Source organism: Aotus nancymaae, unplaced genomic scaffold, assembly GCF_030222135.1.
Source record: "Aotus nancymaae isolate 86718 unplaced genomic scaffold, 86718_ANA_hifiasm-v0.15.2.pri h1tg000033l, whole genome shotgun sequence".
Classification (NCBI taxonomy): domain Eukaryota; kingdom Metazoa; phylum Chordata; class Mammalia; order Primates; family Aotidae; genus Aotus; species Aotus nancymaae.
The window spans coordinates 25,051,013-25,076,674 of record NW_026988447.1 but is presented as its reverse complement, the minus strand read 5'-3'; the positions used below and the strand labels follow the sequence as shown (position 1 = coordinate 25,076,674).

The following is a 25,662-nucleotide window of genomic DNA, read 5'->3' as shown; positions in this document are numbered from 1 at the left end:
GACAAATTTGCTCAACTTACTTGCTTAATCATTAGTGTGAGCACAGAGAAGGCAGAAACAGAAAATTACATCTCTCATTCATTGGAGATTCAAAAAGCTGTGTACTATTCACCACCTTTCTCTTAATATCAAATTTATTGTGTTTTTCTTTTTTCTTCCAGCATTCTTACAGTTTCACCATTTCTTGCACTTCTAAAGCTAGAAGTTTATTCTCAGTCTTGACATTTCCCTATTTAAACTATATATGAAAACCATAAACCCGTAAGTAGTTTCTTCATTTCCTCTGCAAACATAAGTTCATTTAGTCTTCAAATGATTGAGTGAGGTAGATCTAATAATGGTTATGACACAGATTTAGACAAAGAAATCAGTAATTCTCCTGAAGTGTTCAGTAGAAATTTTAGGATATGAATCACATCTGGCTAACTCCAAAGCTATACACTTTCTGTCATGTAACAGTAACTTTACCGTCATTGCAATTGTTGTTGACAAAGTCTTAGATATGCTCCCTGTTAATTATATTAGAGTTCTGCCCACATCGGTGGGCAGAAGATGAGGATATTTGAGATTTGTTTTTAATTAAGATACTCATTACATTTATTGACCTTCGATTATTTATATTTTATAAAAACAGCAAAACTGCAGTGTTTCTTGGGAGGAAGCAGTGGCATGTAACTATTTATATGCCCTTGGCATCTTATGATCTAAGAAGTTTAGATGAAAATATTTATGTTTATTGAAGAAATTAAATTTACTTTAATCTCAAATATTTCAAAATTCCCAAATATAACCTATCCTATAATTATATTTTATAGCTTTTTTTTTTTTTTTTTAAGGCAGAGTCTCATCCAGGCTGGAGGGCAGTGAGTACTGATCCTCCTGCCTCAGCCCTGCCAAGTACGGACTACAGGCATGTGATTCTATGCCTGGCTAATTTTTTTTTTTTTTTTTTTTTTTTTTTGTAGAGGTGGGGTTTCACCACGTTGCCCAGACTAGTCTCAAACTCCTGAGCTCAAGCAATCTGCCCACCTTGACCTCCCAAAGTTCTGGGATTACAGGTATGAGCCACTGTGCCTGGCCATACTTTATAGTTCTGATAGTCCTGTGGACTGTTAAGCTCAATACATCCATTTCTTCCAGCCAATAGAAACAGAGAATGGCCGTAAAATTGAGAAAAAAGTATTTAAACTGTGTTTAAGAATGGGTTCCATTTTTTATGATTTTGTACTCTAATTAAATCAGAAATAAGAACATGCTTGTGTAATGGTATCATTTCTTCTAAAGTCAATTATCTTGGCCTTCAAAATAAGTTGTGAGAATGTCAATGCTTAAGATATTTTTGAAATTGTTATTATTTGTTTATGTTTTTGCCGTTTAAAAAATAATTGCCATAAATTGTAACGGGCCGCCTTCTCAACTATTTTCATTTAAATGATCATTAACTCATTTGGGATAATTAAAATGTTCCCAGTAAGAAAGTCAACTTTTTATGTGAAGTGTACAATCTTGTTTTTGAAATTCCAGAAAAATGCTTGGGGAACACCAATTACAACTTAACATTTGTCCTGTGGCCCTAAGGGAAGAAAGCAGCTTCTGTTAAATAAAACTTTAATTCTTTTGATCCAAAAGTTAAGTTAAACAAAGTTTAACTTTCTTTAAACAAAATTAAGTGAGTCTTCTACCTTAACTTTGTTTCTATGATTTAGTATTTTGCCTTCTTAGCAAATATTTTGAGGCAACTAGTAAAAGAGATAATTTTTGTTAAAATACTTTTATAAAAATGACTAAACAAGATTTAGAAAAAGAAATCTGTATAGTTTTTTTTTTTTAAAGTAGCTTTTATATGATTATAAAGTTTTAGCAGTTTAAATTGAGAGAATATTTGTCAAAAAGCCAACATTCAGAACACTTAAATGTTTCGTATTAACTCTGGTTAACCCTGTTAACCATTACGATGGAAGTAAAAAGTATTCTCACACAAAGCCAAGAAATATGAGACGTTCTATATTGAAGATATTTTAATATATTCATGCCTTAAACCTTCTACATAATTGAAAATAATTAGGTCTACATAAAAAGTCATTGTCATATAAAAGTTTAGCTGGAAACTAATGAAATAATTTGTGCATTGTATAACTACTTAACATATTTTTATTTGATTAGGTGACTAAATAAATGAATTACAGAGATAATAAAACTGGCTTTAAAATTTTACATTAACATATACCCCAAAATCTTTCTTAAATGTCTATTATGGTATAAAATATGTCTATTGAAAGGAAAGATACTAAATAGGCAATTTAATCTTTAAAATATATGCAGTTTGATTGAAAAGCAAAAACAAAAATCTGTGGCCTAGTAATGAATGTATGATCTGTAAGTCTGGAGAGATTACCAGGTGAGACAGTTTCTATGTTAGAGATCAATATTGTTACAAAAAAGCTACAAGCGTACATTTTAGCAAATAAATTATATCATGCACTAAACTGCAACTTCATTTTGGGCACTGAGACTGAAGACGATGTTCTCTGCGTACTTTGAGCCCTTGTGCTGCCTAATAACAGCGGACAATGAGGAATGGACTTCCTTTGTAATACTAACATTGATTAAACTGGGCTGGAGGAGAGATGATGCAACTGAAAATATGGTGGAATGATTAGCTGAATATAAGTAAAATAAAGAAATCTGGGAATCACTACAGGCCAAATGTTACTATGTGCATAGGCTGTATGATGCTGTTTTAAAAACAAGCAAAGTCATAGTAGATGTAGTGGAATAGAGTCTGTAAGGAAATTTACAAGGTTTCATAAAAGAGTAATACAGAAGAAGGCCAATTAAAATTTACAATAAATTATTGGATTACATAATCACCATTTTGGAACTCCTAATGATACTACTAATTCAGGTAAAAATTGCCCTCTGAAAAAACTACATGAATGATTGATGAGAAACATGAAAAGCTGCAATGGCAACCGTTTTCTGAATATCTCTGACATACAAAGGGGAAAAAATAACTTTACAATGAGACAATCAGTTTTTTAGCCCCTTAGTGCAATGTTTAATCTTAGTACCACTAATGGTTGGTCAATCAGAAAATGAGTTTCTGATGTGATGCAATGTATTACCCAGCATTACTTATGTTATACTTACCTCAACAGCAGTTCTAATTACAAAGGATAGAAGAAGCTAGATAATGAAAGAATTTAGAAAACTCTCACTGTGAAACTGAGCAAGATACAGCAATGTCTTCATCTTTGCTCCTAGAAAATTTAGACCAATGAAGTTTTGAAGATATTCACATGACAGAACCATTTAAGCTGAAAAGTTTCTTCACAATGTCTCTTAGCTCAACTCTCCCATTTTATCAATAAGGAAAAGGATGTTAAGTTCAAAGGCAATCCACACTTGTAAAAGCCAGTCCGCATTCTATCACAGATCTTTTGATTCCTAAGTCAGGTGCTGTTTGTCTAGTACCCTGTTATTCTTCAGGGGCTTGGTGGTAGCCCACCAAGCAGTATGTTCTCTATCATTAGAGAGTTTGGGGGATAATTTGAGAGTTATACTACAGAGAAAATTTAAACAGCAAGCTTGAGTCTGGACTAGAACATCTTTAAGATCTTTTCTGAGAGTGCATGGTTCTGTGAGTCATCCACAGCTGGAGCAAGCAGGTGTTAGCTGGGTAATGTAGGAACCCACCCCCAGTCATATTCTTGTCTTTAAGAGAGTAATTATTGCACAGGGAGTAATTTCAAGAAATGGCTGATCACCACAAACAACTTTATAAAATGACACACTTGTTTTTAGCCCCCTAGGAAGGGATAAAGAAAGCATTATTCTTGATTATTTCTCATTACCTTCAGATAAATTCACATAGAAAAAATACATTTCCATTCTCCTGTCAAATTCAATCACATAATCATTTCATATGAACTTCTTTTATAAAGAAAGATAAATATCACCTTCAAAATATTTGCAACTAATCTATAACACAACAGCTATATATCCTGCTCATATATTTTTTATAAAGCGTAAATTACAGTACAGATGTTGGTAATTATTTTGTTCACTCCTAAAATGACCTTCATAACTGTTTTGTACTAAAGCATGTTGGTAGCTCTAGTTTCTCAACGCAGTTAAAACAAAGGCACAAAGTCAAAATATTCCTCATCACATTAATGAGAATAAGTAGCAAACACCTGCCCTTTTGAGGATACAACAATAATTTTAACAGATTAGGTTCTGAGCTTCCTCATGAGATGATTACCGCCTTTTAAAACAAACTGTTGTTAGACATGGCCCTGTAAGCCCTGCTGGTAAGTCAATAGACTAACAATTTTATTTTCTGTCTTTCACTCTGAGAGTATTGAAAAACTGTCCTCAAGGAACTTTCCTTAGAGAGGTGTTTGGTTTTTTGTTTGTTTGTTTGTTTGTTTATTGTGTTTTATATATATATATATATATATATATATATATATATATATATATATATATACACCTGCAAAGTAAAGGAGTGTGGTATTGATCTATTTATTAAGAGAAGAAATAAGGCCTAAAACTTTGCATATGAGGCCTAAATTTTATTTTCTGCACTCAGTGAACTAAAACAAAATGGAATAAATCAAAACCACATACCTCAATAACAAAAACGCTTACTTCCTGCCTTATATAACCTCTCCTTTCTTCTTGTTGGTATGATTATTAATATACTACAGTTCTGATAGGTAAAATGCTAATAACTATTACAGCATTTTTAGGAGGAAGGCAGTTAGAGCAGGAAAAAAGGCTGAGAACATGAATGATCTGAATAGCTTTCTGCCTTACTTCTTTTTACAAATACAGGACATTAATGTCCACACTCAGAAGAAAAAATGGTATTGGACTTTAAATGCTTTTGAGCTGTAGATCTTACTTTTCCACCTATTTAAATTAAAAAAAACTAACATTTTATTTTTATTTTCAAAACCCTCCTGCTAATACATATCATGATGATTTCTATTTAGTGGCTATCTCATATGTGCCAAGAACATATCTTTTGTTGTTCTGTTTAATCCTCACAACTAATCTGTGACATCAATATTATGATCTCATTTAACAGATGAGGAAACTAGAAATTTGCTTTAGCAACTTGTTCACATTTACACAGGGAGGAAGTGGAAAAATTGGGATTTGACTTTAGATCTGACTTCAAAGTTTATGTTCTTTTCTCTCTACTGCAGTCCTTTTAACTTAAGAAATTAGATGAGATGTAGAGAACAGATGGGCTAGAGGCATAACTAATTTAATTCTTAATAGCCGTCAATGCTGTTTACCCTGAATTTAAAGTTTTTAGAGTTATGCAAATTAAGATCTTAGACTATATTTGAAATAAAACCAAGAAGAGCTTATTAAACAATTTGTATGAATTTTAAATAAATAAAATTTATTTAAATCATTACAATTCTTTTGAGTTATTAATATGTTTCCTTTTTAATAATGTCCTACACCCTAGGAATGGTCAGATGTTTCAATCAGTAGTATATACTCCTGAGAAGGCTAGTTAGCATTTAATCAAAAAGACATATTCCTGGTGCGGCTACAAGTTTCAGCTAGCTTTTTTGTCTCTCCAACATCGGATTTTCCTAATGTTTTAAACAAATATTAAAGATTATCTTTCTTTGGTGATATGAATGGTGTTGAAGATCTGTCAATGGGCTGAAGTGTGGAGAAAGTCTCATGAATAGAATTTAAAAATCTAGAATGAGTTCTTCATCAAACATCATAGAATTAAGAATCTAGGTTTTATTCCCAAATAGTCCTGTGTGTAGTCAGTGATTCCAGCAGGTTTTTTGGTTATGTGACCCAGATTAAGGTAGTCAGCTAAAATAATGTCACTTTTTCCCCGAGGTGAACTTTTCATTTAAAGTTTGCCAGAACACCCAAGGGACTGCTCTTAGATATAGAAGGATTTGTGTGCCTATTTCATACCTGCTTACTACTAAATATCTGCATGTGAGATAGAACTCTGTCTGAAATTTGCTTTTATTCAACAGTCGAGGAGGAGGAAGATTTGTCTTCTCATTTACCTCTATCGGAGATTACTAATATTTATCAAAAAGAATCTAATTATAGGTGGACAAATTAGCTTTGATCAATTAAAAACTAATATTCAGCTCCATGAATCATATGATCAACTATGTGATTACCTTGCCACAGTTGTTACCCCCCTCACCATTTCCGCATTTATATTACCAAAAGGGAATACTAGAAGTCAGGCAGAGTGCTCTTGTATCATTCTTAAACTTGTTTTTTGATGCATTTGGACTTTTGTTGGGTCTCTGGAGAGATTGGCAGGTTACCAGGCTGCCTGAGGATAGATCCATCTGCATAACTTCCAGAGCCAGACCTCAAAATGGCCCAACAAACTGTTACCCTCTTAGAACAAGGGCTTCGTCCATATTTGGACACCGAAATAAATATCCTAGGAATCAGGAGCTACCCCTTCAAACTAGTCAAGATTTGTGACAGTTTGAAAATGGGCAGATGTATTCTCTCAACAATATTTTTAAAGTGGCTCCTAGGGTTTACAAAAGAATATGTGGTCATTGGTCCAGAAAGGTACCCACCCTATTCGCTGCCTTATGACATCTTGTGATTGTAAATAGAGCTACATCGATTGGCCTGACCAATGAGATGGGGCTCCTGGGCTCCATGGAATGCATAATATGATCACTTTTTACCATCACTAGGCTTCAACAGATCAACCCGGTGTTACAGGAAATAAAATTTAATGAGTATGTACTTATACTATTTTTTACAGATGGGATTCCTGTCTAAGATTTCTAGTCTAAGCGATATTCGGTAATAGAATTAACCTAGGATATATTATTTATTTCAAGTAATACAATTTATTTTTATTTTTATTTGCAAATATCTTAAATTTAAAGATATCCTTCCTAAAGGCAGATATTATCATAGTTGTACAATGAACAAGAAAACATACCAGTTCTTAGGTTTTAGTGAGTTTAGGAAATTTGTAGGAATGAATCTCAATTCACTTGCAAAGGGAAGGTTTGTTAAATTTAATTTAAATGAAAAACATCTGTAACTTTTCATTTTCCCATTCACATATATTGTCTGAGAGGGACTATGTCATTTTCAAGATTGCCGGGACTAAGCTGTAGAGTGGGGAGCAAAACAGGATCCAGACTCATCCTGGGGGTAAATATCATATCATCCTCTCACCAGTATAAACATGCTATCTACCTTGTACAATTGTTTTGAGGATTAAATGAGATAATTGCTGTAAAGTAGTTAGGACAACATTTACAATAGACATGTTAACATGTTTATAATAAATAAATATTTAGATTTTTATTCAAATTTCTTTAAAATAAAAGTATCTCCTAATTTTTCTATCTCATCAAGTTGAGTTTTCTTAAATTTTATTTTCTTGTGCCCACAGCTAACCCATATATTGTAATCATTAACTCTCCACAGTTGTGTATAATTGCTGAAAGCAACAATGGGTCAAAGTACCAAGAGTACTTGACATGGAGTCAGAAGTCCTGGTTTGAATTCTAGCTGACAATAGAAGATTGTCTGATCTTCTTGAGCCTTATTTCAAAATTGTTCTGAAAATTAAATGAAGTAATGTAAAGCAAATCTGTCACTGTGCCAGCATGTAGCAGACGCTCAACTCATATTAGCTTATTTGTCCCATCTAAATTATATATTTCTAGAGAATAAGAAGTGTGCTATAAATTTCTCCTTATCTCTATGTAGCTCATTGATCTGCACACCCTTGGGATCTTAACAATTAAATATTCCCAGAATTCATTTACAAAAGCATTTCTAACTTTGGCCATGTGACAAAAGAACTGAATATGTGAATTTATTTGATTGCTTTGTCACTGAAATGTCTGAATGCTCTTCTGCGTCTTACAATGTCAAGGATACTATTTTGTTCATAATGATGTCCAAACAAACACAATATTAAAAAATAAATTGCAGGAAACACAGTGAGAAAGAAAACTTACCCACTGTGCAGAAGATCAAGAGCAATTAAGTGCCAAAGCTCTGGCCCACATGCCTATAAAAATGATTTAACTTAATAAGTTTGATGCAAAGAGAGTTATATTGTTTGGGATGTGTATATACACACACACAGACAGACATCTTTAGCTGTCTGAGTACACCTTTCTGCCATTGATTTAGAATTTCATGAATAAATAAATATAAATAGGTTGTTTCATTTAAAAAAATCAGCTGTTTATCTGAAATTTCAAACCAAGCATATACTAGCATATGAACAGACAGATTAAAAAGCATGGTAAACTGAGGAATGCTCAAATGCCAAAGACAACTCATGAAAAAAGCCCATGAAAAAAGCCAGGAGGAGGGATGTATCCTACAAAGCCACAGGGTTGGAGCTGCCCAAGGCCCTAGGAGTCCACTTCTTGCATCAGCATGACCTGGATGTGAGACATGGAGTCAAAGGATATTATTTCAGAGATTTAAGATTTAATTATTGCATCTTTGGATTTTGGACTTGCATGGGCTGGCCTTGGGTGTCTGTGGCTTTTCCAGGCAAACAGTGCAAGCTGTCGGTGGATCTACCATTCTGGGGTCTAGAGGATAGTGATCCTTTTCTTACAGCTCCATTAGGCAGTGCCCTAGTGGGAACTCTGTGTGGGGTGTTCAACCCCATATTTCTCTTTTGCACTGCCCTAGCAGACGTTCTCCATGAGGATCCCATCCCTGTAGTAAATACCTGGGTATCTAGGCATTTTCATACAACCTCTGAAATGTAGGCAGAAGTTTCCAGACCTCAATTCTTGATTTCTGTGCACCATCAGGTTCAAGACCATGTGTAAGCTGCCAAGGCTTGGGGCTTGCACCCTCTGAAGCAACAGCCTGAGCTACATATTGGGCCCTTTTTCCCATGGCTAGAATTGTTGAGAGGCAGGGCAGCAAGTCCCTAGTCCACACACAGCAAGGGGCCCTGGGCTTGGCCCTGGAAACCATTTTCTCCTCCTAGATCTTCAGGATTATAATGGGAGGGGCTGCCTCACAGGTCTCTGACCTGGCCTAGAGACATTTTTCCTATTGTCTTGTGGATTAACATTCAGCTCCTTGTTACTTATGCAGATTTCTGAAGCCTGGTTGAATTTGTTCTCAGAAAAAAATTTTTTCTTTTCTATTGCATCCTCAGGCTGCAAATTTTCCAAACTTTCATGTACTGCTTCCCTTTTAAACATACATTCCAATTCCAAACAATATCTTTGTGAATACATAAAAATAAATGATTTTAACAGCACTCAAATTACCTCTTGAATGCTTTGCTGCTTAGAAATTTCTTCTGCCAGATATCCTAAATCATATCTCTTGAGTTCAAAATTCTACAGACTTCAAGGGCAGGGACAAAAAGCCACCAGTCTCTTTACTAAAGCACAGCAAGAGTAACATTTACTTCAGTTCCCAACAAATTTCCTCATCTTCATCTCAGACCACCTCAGCCTGGACTTCATTCTCTATATCACTATCAGCATTTTGTTCAACATGTCTCTAAGAAGTTCCAAACTTACTCACATTTCCCTGTCTTCTTCTGAGCCCTCCAATCTGTCCCAACCTCTGCCAATGTTGCTTTGGTCCCAACCCCACTCAAAATTTGCTTCCACATTTTCTGGTATCTTTATAGAAGCACCCCACTCTCCGCAGTACAAATTCATATATTAGTTCTTTCTCATGCTGCTATTAATAACTGCCTAAGACTGGATAATTTGTAAAGGAAAGAGGTCTAATTGACTCACAGTTCTGCATGGCTCAGGAGGCCTCAGGAAATGTACAATCATGGTGGACAAGGAAGCAAACATGTCCTTTTACACATGATTACAGAAAGGAGAAGTCCCAAGCAAAGAAGGAAAAGCCTCGTATAAAACCATCAGATCTCATGGGAACACACGCACTATCATGAGAACAGCAGCATGAGGGTAACCACCCCCATGATTCAATTACCTCCCACCTTGTCCCTCCCACAACACATGGAGATTATGGGAACTGTAATTTATGATGAGATTTGGGTGGGGACACCACAAAACCATATCAGTAATTATGTATAAAAATCAGTTGAGAGAGTGAAATGCTAGCATAGAGGAAAATATAACTCCTGGTTAATAGAAGTCCTATATTCAATATAATTGCATCCATTTATAATAGCAGATGTCTTAAGGACACTTGTAGTTACCTTCTGGAGCTAGAATAAAAGGATAGACTTTATTCCTTTTACAAGGAAATTGAAAAATCAGAAAACAATTTTATATACTCAATATAGGCTTTATTTTTCAAAAATACTATAGGAATCACAATGCAACAATAATATTTTATTTATGAATCACAGCCAAGATGCAAGAACTCCAGACCTCTATCAATACTATATTCTTTCAAGAAAACAAATATCTTCATTTTGTGTAGCAGTACTGATTCCATTTAACATGAGGAAAACTAAACAAGAGAGATAGTGCTTTTTTGACATAGGAATACTAATAAGGTCATAGGAAAATTAACCATTTCATATTTTCACTACTTGGATCTTTGGGGTTCATTTCTTTAATATGTTTATTATTTAGTCATTTTAACACATTTTATTGTAAATTGACAAATTATAAGTGTATATATGTGTGGGGTACAAAGTGATGCTATGATATATGAATACAAGCATATTTGTTTTAGTGTGTTTTGCTTTATTGTGCTAGGCAAATATTGCATTGCTTTTACAAACTGAAGTAATTTGTGTAACCTGGTGTTGAGCAAGCCTATGGGTTCCATTTTCAATAGCACATGCCCACTTTTATCTCTGTGTTACATTTGGTAGTTATAATATTTTAAACATTTTTATTATGATGATTTCTGTTACGATGATCTGTGGTCAGTGACCTTTGAAATCACTATCATAATTCTTCTGGGACAGCACAACCTATGCCCATATTAAGATGATGAACTTAATTGATAAATTTTGTGTGTGTTCTCACTGCTCCATCTACCAGCCACTCTTCATGCTCTGTCCCTCTCCTCAGTTGTTCCTATTCCCAGAGATGTGACAATATTGAAATTAGGTCAATTAATAATCCCACAATGGCCTCAAAATGTTCAAATGAGAGGACAAGTCCCATATTTCTCCCTTTAAATCAAAAGCTAGAAATGATTCAGCTTATTGGAAGGCATGTCAAAAGCTGAAATAGGTGGAAAGCTAGGCTTCTTGGGCAAAATAGCTGCCAAGTTGTAAATGCAAAGTAAAGGTTATTGAAGGAAATCAGAAGTACTATTTCAGTAAACATGTGCAAGATAAGAAAATTAAACAGGCTTATTGCTGATATGGAGAGTTTTAGTGACCTGAATAGAAATCAAATTAGCCACAACATTTCCTGAAGCCAAAACCTAATTCAGTGCAAGGTTCTAAATCTCTTCAATTCTGTAAAGGCTGAGAGAGGTAAGCTGAAGAATCTAGGAAGCTAACAGATGTTGTTCATAAAGTTTAAGAAAAAAAGCTGTAATATAAAAGAGCAAGGTGAAATAGCAAGTGCTGATATAGAAGCTGGAGCAAGTTATGCAGAAGATCGAGCTAAGATAATTAATAATGGTGGCTAAACAGCATATTTTCCATGTAGTCAAAACAGCCTTCCATTAGAAGATGCCATCTACAACTTTCATAGCTAGAGGATGGAAGTCAATACCTGGTTTTGAAAATTCAAAGAACAGCCTTACTCTCTTCATAGAGGCCAAGCAGATGGTGACTTTAAGTTGAAGCCAATACTCATTTACCATTATGAAAATCCTAGGGTCCTGATGAATTATGATCAATCTGCTTTGCCTGTGCTACAACAACATAGCCTGGATGACAGCACACCTGTTTAAGGCATAGTTTGCTGTTTATATGTTTATAGCCACAGTTTTTCAACATTTTAAGCCCACTGTTGAGATCTACTGCTCAGAGCAACAAGATTACTTTCAAAATATTACAGCTTTTTGTGCACCTAGTGACTGAAGAGGTCTGATGGAGAGACACAAGGAAATTAAAGATTTTTCATGCTGTTAACAGCATTTATTTTGCCGTCCATCAATCAAGGAGTAATTTTGACTCTCAATTCTTATCACTTAAATATATTTCACAAGGCTATAGCTGCCATAGAGGGATTCCTCTTGTGGAATCTGGGCAAACTGAATTGAAAGTCTTCTGAAAAAGATTCATCATTCAAAATGCTATTAAGAATATTAATGATTAATAGAAGAAGGCCAAAATATTAATCTTAAGAGGAATTTGGATGAAGTTGATTTCAACTCTTGTGCATGATTTTGAGAGATTCAGGGCTTCAGTGGAGGAAGTAAATGCAGATATGGTGGAAATTGCAAGAACTACAATTAGAATTGGAACCTAAAGATGTGACTAAATTGTTGCAATCTCATGATAAAATTTGAACAAACAAAGAGTTGCTTTTTATAGATATGCAAAGACAGTGGTTTCTTGAGATGAAATTTAGTTCTGATGAAGATGCTGTGAACATTGTTGTAATTACAACAAAATATTTAGATTACTATATAATGTTTGTTGAGAAAATAGTGACAGGATTTGAAAGGTCTGACTGTAATTTTGAAAACAGTTTTAGTGTGGGTAGCATGCTATTAAACAAAATCACTTTTTTGTGAAAGGAGGAGTCAATTAAGCTTTTTCATTGTCCTATTTTAAGAAATTGCCACAGCCACTCCCAAATTTTCAGCATCCGCCACCCTGATTAGTCAGCAGCTTTCAACATCAAAGCAGAACTCTCCACCTGCAAAATTAGTGCCGCTCTTTGAAGGCTCAGCTGACTGTTATCATGCTTCAGCCACATTTGTTTTTTAATTAAACTCTTTACATTTTGGTTTCCTTATTTTCTTTTTGTCAATTGCATACTTAATCTTTAATTATAGCATATATATGTTAAAGCAAACTAAATATGGCCTGAGAAGAACTCTGTCTTCTATATTTGAGTCTTTGTAGATGAACTGTAATCTAGCTTAATAGTCAAACAAAACTGAAAACCTAACTTAGTAGTGTGCACCTGTAGCAATAGCTGAGTGTTGGCCAATCCCAGCAGCCATGCTTCAACCACTCATAGACTGCTAAATATTCAAACTGCTTTCAAATAAAGCAAACACCGAGTTGTAACCAATCTCACTGTTTCTGTTCCTCACTTCTGATTTCTGTACATTATTTTACTTTTTTTTTTTTTTTTTTTTGTCTAGAAATTTGTTCTGACCAGGAGGCACCCTGGAGGCTCTGTGAATCTGCTGTGATTCTGCGTGCTGCCCAATTCACGAATCATTCATTGTTCAATTAAACTCCTTTAAATTTAATTCAGCTGAAGTTTTTATTTTAACAGATGGTGTCAGAAGCGGATCCAAAGTGGAGCTTCTAGAAAGCCCCACCAGGAGTGCTGAATGAACACGCAAGGCACTGCAGAACCAACTTGTGCTGTTGATCTCTCAGAGGGCCTGGAGATGGTAGGTAAGTTCCTTCTCGGATTTCAGAGCTTCACAGATCTGTGTTTTGAGCTCCTGCAGTTCTTTGAGCAAATTTCTAATCCAAATTGGGTTTGGAATCGCGACAGAAACTGGACTGGATCCAGGAATGGATTTGATTCAGGAATTAACTGGCTTGGATCCAGTTAGAGGCCTCGTACATCTGACTGGGTCAGAAGGGAACTGGTAGTAAACAGTCATATTTCAGGGGCTGTAAATTTGGCTTCTGACAATTCACAGGGATTTTTTTGTGCTATCCCTTTGTTTCATTTTCCTTGGGTGCTTAGGTAGGAAAAAAAATCATTGGCTAAGTTAATCAAGAGAACCTGAAAGGAAAGCCAATATTTTAGGTAAAAACGGAATCCTTTCTTTTTGGAAAAATGAGTTTCTTCTGGTTTATACATAAGGCCAGGGAGGCAGCGAAGTCTTACAGAAACAGCAAAATTTTACTAAAGATAACTTACAGCGGAACGTTCTGAATGAACGACAATGCATTGAAGTACATTTAAAAATGAGGGCTTTCGGTAAAGTTCCTTTTGTCTAAGAACGGGTTTGGCACTACGGGATGTCAACTGCTATTTTCTTTGGAATAATCTGCCTTGCACTCCTTGCTGATGGCTGTAGGTGACAGGATTAGGTATATACAGGATCATGGGACATGGCAAGCATTTTCCTACCCAACAAAAACAACAAAAAATTGAGAGCCGATGGGACTGCTGGTAAAAGATCTCGCTACTAACATGTGGCCGCCTGAACTTTTCCGTGTCACTGAAATGAAGGGGTCTTGCTCTGGCCTCCCTGAGCTCTTCACCTTCTGCACCCTGCCACAGGCGATACTTCCTTTTTCTTCTTTTCCTTTCCTATCTTTTCTGTTACTCAGTGCAACCATCTTACCCAGAGATTACGTGTTGAAACTCTTAAGTGGAGGTTGGATTAAAGATGATGCGGCCCATCTGGGGGCAAATTTAAACCTTGCCAGTTTGATATTGGGTGCTAACTAGAGTGGCTGATGTCTATGTTTCATCACTCATATTTTGCTCTGGCCAGAAGGAAAAGAGATAATATTCCTTTATGGTGCAGCTTGGTCCCCAGGGTGATGGTGCCACAAGCCGGATCACTAGGGCCACTCAGGAAAAGGGAACCCAGAAGCCTGGCATGCTGGCAAAAGGGTAAGACTTTCTTACCAGTCAGATTTCTGACTTCTCTCTCTGTGCAAATGGTTGCATGAATGATAAGAATCACTGCTTATCTCCTCTGTAAAGTTTTAATTAATGTGAAACATAATTCTGAGGCTATTTTTAAGCTGTAGTTCATCTGGTGTATTTTGTGCTATAAATTCATTTTTCTGTTGGCCTTATGACCCCATAAGCTGTCTGCTTAAGATGGCCCAGCAAGTTGGTCAGTAACAGACTTTGCTGCAAGTCCCCAAAACGAAAAAACTAGATGGTGTCTCCATCTTGTTTTACGTCCTTGGGAGTTTGACCTTTTAACTACATGGGAGTACATTTTCTTGGTCTCTACTTTCCAGGGAACAGGAATTTTAGGGCTTATATCATTGTTCACACTAAAAATTATCTTGAGTAATTAAAAGTCTTTGCAAGCTCAAAATTAACTACTCTAAACTTCTGGGAAGAGTGGCAGACATTTCTCTGGGCTGTAGCTGGTAGTTCAGGATTTTGCTGTTTCACACTGGCAGTCTGGGTTCAATCCCCTTCTTAGAAAGTGAGTCCTTTGCAGTTTAATATCTGAATGACTTTGTCTATTCTCTTTTCCTCCATGGACTATCTTAAATTCTTTTATTTTTTTTTTTCCTGAGCACCTGGGAAGTTACCTTCAATAAAGTTCAAAAGCCAGAAATATCGACCATCTGCCTGGCTAAAACTGGGTAATAAGAACTTTTAAAAGGACTTTATTAAAGAATGCTGTGGTTAAGTCAGCTTAATTAAATGCAGATATTCAAGCTTTAACAACCTGGACTCCTTGGGAAAAACAAGAGGCACCAGAGATCCTTTGTCCTGGCCCTGTTCTTCCAAGAACTCCACCATAAAGCTAGTAACCAATTAAGAAACTTAAAAACTGGTAAATAAAAAATCTTAACAACTACTGTAGTAATCTTCTTCTGTCTAATGATATATGCCTTGAGTGTAATGCTTATATAAAAGAGCTCTGATTAATTGGCTTAAGCAAAAATAAGCACCTAAATATTTTGAAAGCAAAATAAAAACTGTAATGCCTTTTAGTTTATGCAACTTTAGTAATCTTTGGGAAATAAAAACAGCTGTAGGCCAGGCATGGTATAATCCCAGGACTTTGGGAGGCCAAGGTGAGTGGATTACCTGATATCAGATCATTTGGCCAATGTGATGAAATCTATCTCTACTAAAAATACAAAAATTAGCCAGGCATTGTGGCAGTCATCTGTAATCCCATCAACTTGGGAGGCTGAGGCAGGAGAATTGCTTGAACCCGGGAGGCGGAGGTTGCAATAGCCAAGATTGCGCCACTGCACTCCAGCATGGGCAACAACAGTGAAACTCCATCTCAAAAAATAATAATAAAATAGCTTTAAAGATTATTGATAAAATAAAGACATTTTGCTTAAATTATGCAGGTCAGATATTAGGTTTGCTAAATGCTCTAAGGTCATAAACTGCTTTGACTTTAGAAAATTGTTCAATTTATTTTAGAAACATTGAATTCTAAGTAAGGCCTGGTGATATATGAAATCAGCCATGTCCCCTAGCTATGCAAAGAAGGTTATAAAGAAAAGGGATTTTATATGAGAAAGGATTTTGTATGGTAAAATCTTGTCCTAAAGTAAAATGACTGGTTGTTTAAAAAAAAGGATGTTTAGGAAATGTCAGAAAGTTGAAACACGTACATGCTCTGTGTAAGTTGTGAAGGAAATTATGAAAAGGAATTTATGCCAGAAGTGTTGTATAATTTAAAGGTGATTAGGTCTCCTAAATGCTTCATAAAATGCCACTATAACTCTTAACTGTATATCTTGCCTGTACGTCTTGCCTGCTTTACAGCAGCGGTAAGGCCTGGAACACATGGAGTTAGATGCTGAGAAGAGTCAGATCTCATCTTCATTTCTGTCTGAGTCCTAGGCTCCATACCTAGTACATAATTAAAATCCTTTACTTAAGGTTTTTACCCAAAGTAAAAGTTGCCAAGAGTTAACATTGTAATATGTAATTGAGACTACTGAAAATGTAGGTTTACATGCAAGGTGTATAAGACAAATGAAATATGTTTTTTATAAGAGATTATAGGAAGATATGGGAATATAAATTTTTGCCTAGATTAGAAGGTGAAAGGATTGTTTTAGATAAAGCTAAAAGTTTGAGCAAGGTGTGGAAGGTTTATAAAAAATAAGTATAAAAGATTCTGTGTGAGAATATATTGTCTAAACTTAAAATGGTACTATTCAGTTTTTTCCATTAATTGGACATTGGAATAAAAGCACAACAGAGTTTTCTTAGAACACTGTTCTGCTCTGAGAAAAAAAAATTGTAAAATATTTTAAGAGGTTTATAAAAGTCTTATGTTGTAGTCAAACTAAGTTCCGGATTATGCTAACTGATCCAATACTAAAATTGTTTAAATATACAATTTGAATGAACTCCATGGTCTAAGTCAAATTACCCATGATAACCCATTAGTAATCAGTTCTCTGCATCTAAATTGGAGAAACGGCTGGTATTCAAGAAGGACAAAAGTCCAGTGTTAATCATAAACTCATGAAGACCCAGGTCCTTTCTGAGTACTTAAAGCTTTAGTTACTAAATGTTCTGCATTTGTTATTAAAGGTTCTGCATTTCATGATTCATCATAAAAAGATAAAATAATACAAATTGAATGTATTGATGTGGTAGCTTATAAGTTGTTGAAATAACTTAAAACCAGTGTTTGGTTCTATATTCCTGGGAAGACAATCAAAGCTTCAGGTATATTTGGCTACTTGATGGGCCATTTAAACATTTATAAAGGGATTTTATTCAATTGTCATTTTCAATACATGCTTTCTAGTTGTATAAAAGCTTTCCCATGCAAGAGGGCTGATGTTATAACCGTAGATTATTATATTACAGTATATTTTCACCAGGTAAATAAAGCTTTTTATGGTTCACTGAGGACAATCCCTTTACAATCTAGAACCCAAAGATTGGATCTTCTGAGACCATCAGAGGAGGACTGTCCTTGCCATCCACAATATAGCAAAACTTTGGAGCCTTGAACCTTGGGTTCATAATCTCCCAACTGAGAAGGGTCCCTCCACACTCCTGGAACTATACAGAACCAAACATTGGAAATACACACCCAATAAGACCCTTAAAGTGAAACTAACCAGGAAAATTTCTCCCCAGAAGAAGATGGCATTCTTAATGTAAACAGCTTTTTCCAGAATCACAGATCAAGACTTCTACTATCATGAAATTCTTATCTTTGAATATTTATTCCTTGTTTATGTCTCTATGAACAATAGAAATGAAAAGGGAATCTATTATATGCACTTACTTATAGGGAATGCTTGTATTTGTGAAGGATTTGCAGCCAGCCTTATTATATGAGTGCACTTACACTTTAATAGTTAAAAGATGAAGAATCAATGTAGATGAGAAACTTTAGTGATACATACGCTGCCTCATAATCAGTCAAAACTCCTAACCCACATTATGAGTTAAAGAGAACATTGCCAAGGGGACTTCACTCTTTTTCTTCTTCTTCTTCTTTTTTTTTTTTTTTGTTGAGACAGAGTCTCACTCTGTTGCCAGGCACCAGGCTGGAGTGCAGTGGCACAATCTCAGCTCACTGCCACCTCTGCCTCCCAGGTTCAAGCAATTCTCCTTCCTCAGCCTCCCAAGTAGCTGGGACTACAGGTGCACGCCACCACGCCCAGATAATTTTTGTATTTTTAGTAGAGACGAGGTTTCACTATGTTGGCCAGGATGGTCTCAATCTCTTGATCTGCCCACCTCGGCCTCCCAAAGTGCTGGGATTACAGGCTTCAGCCACTGCGCCTGGCCGGGACTTCACTCTTCTAAAAGGGTATCATTTGTTCATTACTTTTCCCATGGTTTAGAATAAAAGAGGCAATAATTAGAAATGTCTCCTTCATAACAGGCTTTACAGCAGATTCCACTTTAAATGCTATCATTACACAACAGACTTTATCTTATAAAAGCTATGCTAAATAATAGAATTGGCTCAACAGAAAAGTACCTCTGCAGCTGCTGACACTTGTGACCTATGGAGAAATACATCAAATGTAGATTATAAAAATTCAATTGTAGGGAGCAAATGAAAAGACTACTTAGTCAAGTGAATAGACTCTTCATCTAGTTTGTTCTTTAATGTATTTAATTTTAGGGGGTTTGGTTTATAGACATGCTGGGTAAGGAACATACTCTAAACTCTTGGTATCATCCTCCCAACAGTCATATTCATAGTCTCCTTGGCGCACTTTATTCTTTCAAAGGTTTTAAATGTTTGCATGCATCATCTCTAGAATATCAAATGGTCTCTCTTCAACTGGAATGATAAGAGCTGAAAGGAATTTGCAACCATGAGGACACCATAACCTATAAATGACATGCTGAGAGTGGAAACTAAAAATCATGGTAACTGAGAATGGTGCTAAGGCCCTATGTTTTGGTCACACTGTTGCCTAAGTGAGAACCTGTCTAAAAAGTAGGAATTTTTTTAAAAACAACATTATGGGAGGCCATTATTTTAGACTGAGCTCATGCACTAGGCCCCAATAAACTAAACCAAATTAAAATGGGGTCACCATGCTAAATGTGACATAATCAAACTAAGGCTTTAAGGAAACATGTAGATCCTAGAACAGACAAGGTTTTGATTTTCTCCTGTAAACAGGATGTTCCAGCCTAAGGAGGTACCCTCTACTCAGTCCTTATTCCCTCCTTGCAAAACCCACTGTTCTACTGTTTCCCAGTACATCTCAAAACCATATGATTACAGTTAACAATAGTGATAGTGAAGAGAGAAAAGAAATATTAATAAAACAACATAATACAAAAATAAAATTAATGTGGAAAAGAGGAGTGGAAATTATTATTTTTTTTCTATAAGCAAGCTTCCCTGAGTCCTTCCCCCTCCCGTGGAATTGTATCCTGCTTTGAAAATTTTATAAGTTTACAAATTCTTGTGTTCTTGTTCTCTATAGCTGATAACTATAAGTTTCTGTAACACAGCAAAGGTCATAAGTAATACCCAAGCAGACTGGACTCTAGCCTTCTAGGTGCCGAAGGGGAGGACAACAGATAAGGCCCGTGTTAGAATCCTTGAGCTCTATAGATAGCAAGCACCTGTGCTGCATAGCAAAAGTTATATGTAAGCCTGAGTTATGTGCCTGTCATTGCTTAATGAATTGACTTTGTTCTGCACCTGCAAACTTGTTTTTGCACCACTGTGTACTTCATGTATAAAAAGTCAAGCCCTGTCTTTGTTAGGTGCTCAGCCATTTTGGATGCAAATCTGAGCTGGGCCGGTATACATCTAAAATAAACTCCTTTTTTAACCTCAGTGGTCTTTCAAGTCTCTGAATTCTACAACAATAGTAACATGAATGACTAAGGTTTCAAAATTGAGAGAATGACCAAAAGGTCAAAGCAACTAAATTGTTAAAGTAAACTAAATATGGCCTGAGAAGGACTGTGTACTTCTACATTTGAGTCCTTGCAGATGAACTGCAACCTAGCTTAATAGACAAAATTGAAAACCTCAGTAGTGTGGACCTGTGATAATAGCTGAGTGTTGGCCAATCCCAGTAGCCATGCTTCAACCACTCGTAGACTGCTAAGTGTTGAAACTGCATTCAAATAAGGCAAAAGCTAACTTGGAACCAATCTCACTGTTTGTGTACCTCATTTCCACTTCCTGTGTGTCAGATTACAATGTTTGTCTATAAATGTGTTCTGACCACAAGGCATTTCTGGGATCTCTGTGAATCTGCTGTGATTCTGGAGGCTGCTCGATTTGCAAATCATTCATTGCTCAAATCAACTACTTTAAATTTAATTTGACTGAAGTTTTTATTTTATGTATGACTTTAATATGCAGTGGGAAACAAAAATTTTGTGTGATTCACTTTATTGTAATATTTGCTTTATTGCAGTTGCCTGATGTATATATGTATGCACAATGTGGAATAATTAAATCAAACTAATTAACATATCTATCACTCAAATACTTTCATGAGAACATTTTACTGTTTTAGCAACTTGAAAATGTGTAATACACTCTTAACAATATTCATTATGCTGTGCAATTAATATTAAACCCCAAAATTTATTTCTCCTTTATGAGACTTTGTACACTTTGACCATCATCTCCCAATTCTGCACAGCCCCTGCCTCTGGTAACCACCATTCACCCTCAGCTTCTATGAGTTCAGTTTTTCACATTCAACATGTAACTGAGAACATGTGGTATTTGTCTTCTGTGCCTGCCTTATTTCACTTAATGTTCTTTAGTTCCGTACGTATTCTTACAAGTTATAGAATTTCCTTCTTTTTGAAGATTGAATAGTATTTTATTGTGTGTGTGTGTGTGTATATATATATACATGTGTTTGTGTGTATACATATATGTGTATATATATCTACACACACATACATACATATATATATACACACAAATATACATATAACTTTTTTTATCATCTTATGATGGACTCAGGTTGATCCATAACTTGGCTATTAAGAATAGTGTTGCAATTGATGTGGAGGTGCAAACATCCCTTTGACAACATCCTTGCCAATATTTGCTAGCCATTCTGACAGGTGTGAGGTGATACCTTGTAATTTCAGTTTTCTTAATGACTAGCAATATTGAAGTTACATATATATATATATGTATATATGTGTGTATGTGTGTGTATAATCTGTTGGCTGTTTTTCTTCTTTTGAGAAATGTGTGTTTAGTTCCCTTGTCTATTTTTCACTCAGGTTTCCTGTTTGTTTGCTATTGAGTTGTTTGAATTCCTTAGATATTTTGGATATCAACCCCTTAAAGGATGTATGGCTTGTGAATATTTTCTCTCCAATCTGTGTGCTGTCTCTATATTCTGTTAATTGTTTCCTTTGTTGTATGAAAACTTTTCCAATTGCTTTAATCCCTCTTGTTTTACTTTCGTTGACAGTGCTGTCAGAGTCAAATCCAAAAAAATCATTGCCCAGACCAGTGTCAGATTTTTCCCTATGTTTTTATCTAACAGTTTTACAGTTTTAGGTTTTACATTAAAATATTTAATCCATTTTAGTTGTTTTTTGTATGTTGTGTGAGGCAGGGGTCCAATTTTATTTTTCTGCATGTGGATATTATACCATTTATTAGAGACTGTCCTTTTCTCATTGTGTATACCTTTGTCAAAAATCAATTGACCCTACACCTGTGGGTTTATTTCTGGTCTCTCTATTCTATTCCATAAGTTGATGTGTCTATTTTTATGTCAATACCTTGCTGTTTTAATTACTGTAACTTTGTAGTATATTTTGAAATCAGGTAATGAGATGCCTTGTCCTTTTTGCTCATGACTTCCTTGAATTTTTGTGTGTTTCTGGTTCCATATGGATTTTCAAATTTTTTCTATTTCTATGGAAAATTACATTGGAATTTTAATGGGGATTGCATTGAATCTGTAGATCACTTTGGGAAGTATGGAAATTTTAACATTAATTCATAGTCCATGAACATGAGATATCTTTCTTTTCATTTGTGTTCTCTTCAATTTATTTCACCAGTGTTTAAATTTTTCCATGTACAGATCTTTCATTTCCTTGCTTAAATATTTTCTAAGTATTTTGTTTCATTTTTTTTTTTTTTTTTAGCTATTTTGAATGGTCTCCTAGGTAGAGGCACTGCTCTGGCAGGACCAGAAACTGTGCTCCATAGAAATGCACCATTGAGAATTGCCCCCCTGCCTGGGTGTGGGACATTGGGGTGGGGGGCTTTTTGGCTAAGCCAAACTGCTCTTTGGTTTCCTGGATCAAGCAAGTCTAACTCCTATACTTCTCTGAAATATACAGAGGCCATCGTCTCCCTGCCTGTGCAGGATATAGGGTTGGGCTCTGAGGCTGAGCATGGAGACTAGCCATCTTGGGACTCAGGCAAGGTTGAACTTCTCATTGTGCTTCTGAAAGCAGCCAGCTCAGCTTTGTGGTTGGACTCTGCACTTGGCTTGTATTTCCAATAGAACGCCACAGCTATCAGGAACAGAGGTACTACCAAGGGCAGTGGGCTGGTCACTTGTGAGTTCCACTGCCTTTCTTTCTACCTGCTGCTGGGTGTTCAAGCCCTGCCCTTACCCCCGTGGTCCCTAGGAGGTGAGACCGGAGTGGGCTTCTTAGAAAGTGTCTGGGAATGCTAGAGAAGCTGGATTGTTGCTTCTGGTTGTCTTTTCCCTCTGTAGAAACTCTGGACAAAGGGGAATACACTCCTTGTCATTGTGCCAATTTGAGGGAGGAGACCAGTTCTGTTAAACTTCAAATTCAGGTTTCATTCAGTTCTGTGGACCACATGGATGTCTAGGGCTTGTGTCCACATATTGGGGTTTTCATGAGATGTTAAGGGCTGTGGATAGTTACTAGTTGAATTTTCTGTGGGGTGAGAGGAAAGCTTGAGAAATCTTATTTTGCCATCTTGCTGATTTCACTCATTTAAAATGTCTATTTAACTATTATACTTGGAACTAAGAATGGTTGGGACAAAAAGGGACTCCAAAAGATCATTACCACATTAGGTAAAACAAATCCAGAATCATTTTAGACGGATGACTGACTACTTGTCTAACAATTAACGATCGAATAAACAAATAGAAAATTCTCTAAACTCTCATATTGAAAATGACTTCATGGATAGTTGCAGTACAATACATAGCACTCATCAGAAATGAGTGTGGCCATTTACTTTCCACTTTCTTCTCCTAATAATGTTAAATGCTGTCCTGTCAAGGAAGAAATGTGTTTTATTCCATATCTTAGCACTAATGCAGCCTTCTCTAATCAAAGCTCACTTCAATTCAATAAGCAGTCATTGAATCCCAATCATATATTAAAATTTACACTGAAGTTCATGATGAATCTTCTGGGTAGTTTAAATGGCATAATCTAAGTACGTAATCTCTCTTTTCTCATAGCCCTCCCTCCAGATTTAATGGAAGTGCAAATCACCTTGGTAGAGCAGCAGGTGCCTTTTAGCTTTGTTGATGATTTACTATATTGCCTTCAAATGTTATTCTAGCACAACATCTGTGAGCAAAGTCAATTGTGCATTCCAGGCAGATTCTTTTTTTTTTCTTCTTGATAATTTGTTAGGCATCTTAATATATTTTTTAAAATTTTGATAGTCTTATATTGGATTCTGGCTCCAAAGTACTAAGAGTCACATGTGTTCACTTGGTTACATTTGTCTAAGTGCTTTTCCAGTCTTGTCCAGAACATCTTTAGCATTTATCCACACTGATCTAAAGATTTTAAACAGTTATACATGCAACATTTGTGATGTTTAATTTATACAGAAAAGATTTAAAAATACTTTAGTTGTAAATTTTGAAGGTTCTCATCTTTAAATGTAGAAAAATCCATACTAGCAAAGACATTAATGTAAAAAAGATGTAAAGGTTAAAAAAATAAGTGTGTATATATGTGTATCTTAAATACACAGGGTTAAAACCTAATTTCCAGTACAAATCTGTAGGTATAGAACACAATTACAATGGTCTCCCACTCACGATGGTTCAACTTAGGATTTTTTAACTGTATGGTAGGTTTATCAGGACATAACCCACTTGTACATTGAGCTCCTTACAACTTACAATTGGGTTACAATTTCTGCTGAATGCTTATCACTTTTGCACCATTGTGAAGTCAAAAAATTATAAGTCAAATCAGCATAAGTCAGGGACCATCTACTATGTCACCAGCATTAAATGCATTTTTGATATATTATTTTCTGCTTATGGTGGGTTTATGGAAATTACCTCATAGTAAGTCAAGGATCATCTGTATTTAATATCTGTGAAGTTTATTTCCTAAGACAAATACTCCAAGAACTAATTTCAAGAAATGCCTCAAAAATATGTTTTTCTTGTAAGTCATACTTACACATAAAGGATTTCAAAATCAATTAGTTTTTTCTATTTATATATGATATCAAGCTCTAGCCATTTACTAAACTATTGTATTTTTTAAAAAGATATTTGGAATTTACTAAAGAAAAATAATTCAAATGAAATCTCATACACAGACTTCTAGCCTTTAATTTACTCAAATTATTTAAACAAATCATCTATTGGAAAACCAATATGATATTCATAATTGTGAGTTTACAGTGTCATTAGGAATAAAAATTACGTTTTCAAAGGTGACATATTAAAACAATAAAAAACTCAAAGACATTAAAAATTTAAAGAAAGTTTCAAAGAACAAATGGATGAATTTATACAACGTAATGAAGTTACGCACTAAACCCCAAAGCCTGACTAAACATGTCTGTTACCCAACCTTAGATGCATTAAACATAAACACATTAATATGATTTAGTTATTCATTATGTTACATAGTTTTAAATGAATGTATTTTACAAAAAACATTCAGGGAGATTTTAGAGAATTGATTTATAACATCTTTTTTCTTCTCCAAGCTCTGAACAAATGAGGAGGAAGACAAGGAGTAAGGATGTCAGAAATGAAGTTATAAGCATGTAAAGGATTTTTGTTTTAATTTGAGATAATTTTAAATTTGTAGAAAAATTATAAAGATAGTACAAAGAGTTTCTGTACAGGTTTTACCTAGCTTCTCCTAAAGTTAACATCTTACATAACTATGGTACAATACTATTAACTAAATGATAGACTTTATTTGGATTTCCCCAGTTTTTTCACTAATGTTCTTTTTCTGTTTCATGATCCAATCTAGGAACCAAAATCACAATTAGCTGTCATGTTTCCTTTGTCTCCTCCAGTTCATGACAGTTCCTCAGTATTTCTTTGTTATGACCTTGGCACTTCTGAAAACTGCTAGTCAGGTATTGTGTGAATGTCTCTCAATTTGGGTCTGTTTATTATTATTATTATTAGACAAAAGTTATAGATTTTTT

General features: G+C 35.3%; 1 long non-coding RNA gene across 4 annotated transcripts in view; it reads left to right on the top strand.

Moving 5' to 3' along the window:
• Nucleotides 1-25,662, top strand: part of LOC105718325 (uncharacterized) — a 268,420-nt gene that overhangs the window by 132,720 nt on the left and 110,038 nt on the right. For all 4 annotated transcript variants that reach the window (XR_002477807.2, XR_010345371.1, XR_010345369.1 and 1 more), the window contains exon 3: nt 13,395-13,519. This is a non-coding gene — a long non-coding RNA (uncharacterized LOC105718325). The remainder of the gene's footprint in view (nt 1-13,394; nt 13,520-25,662) is intronic.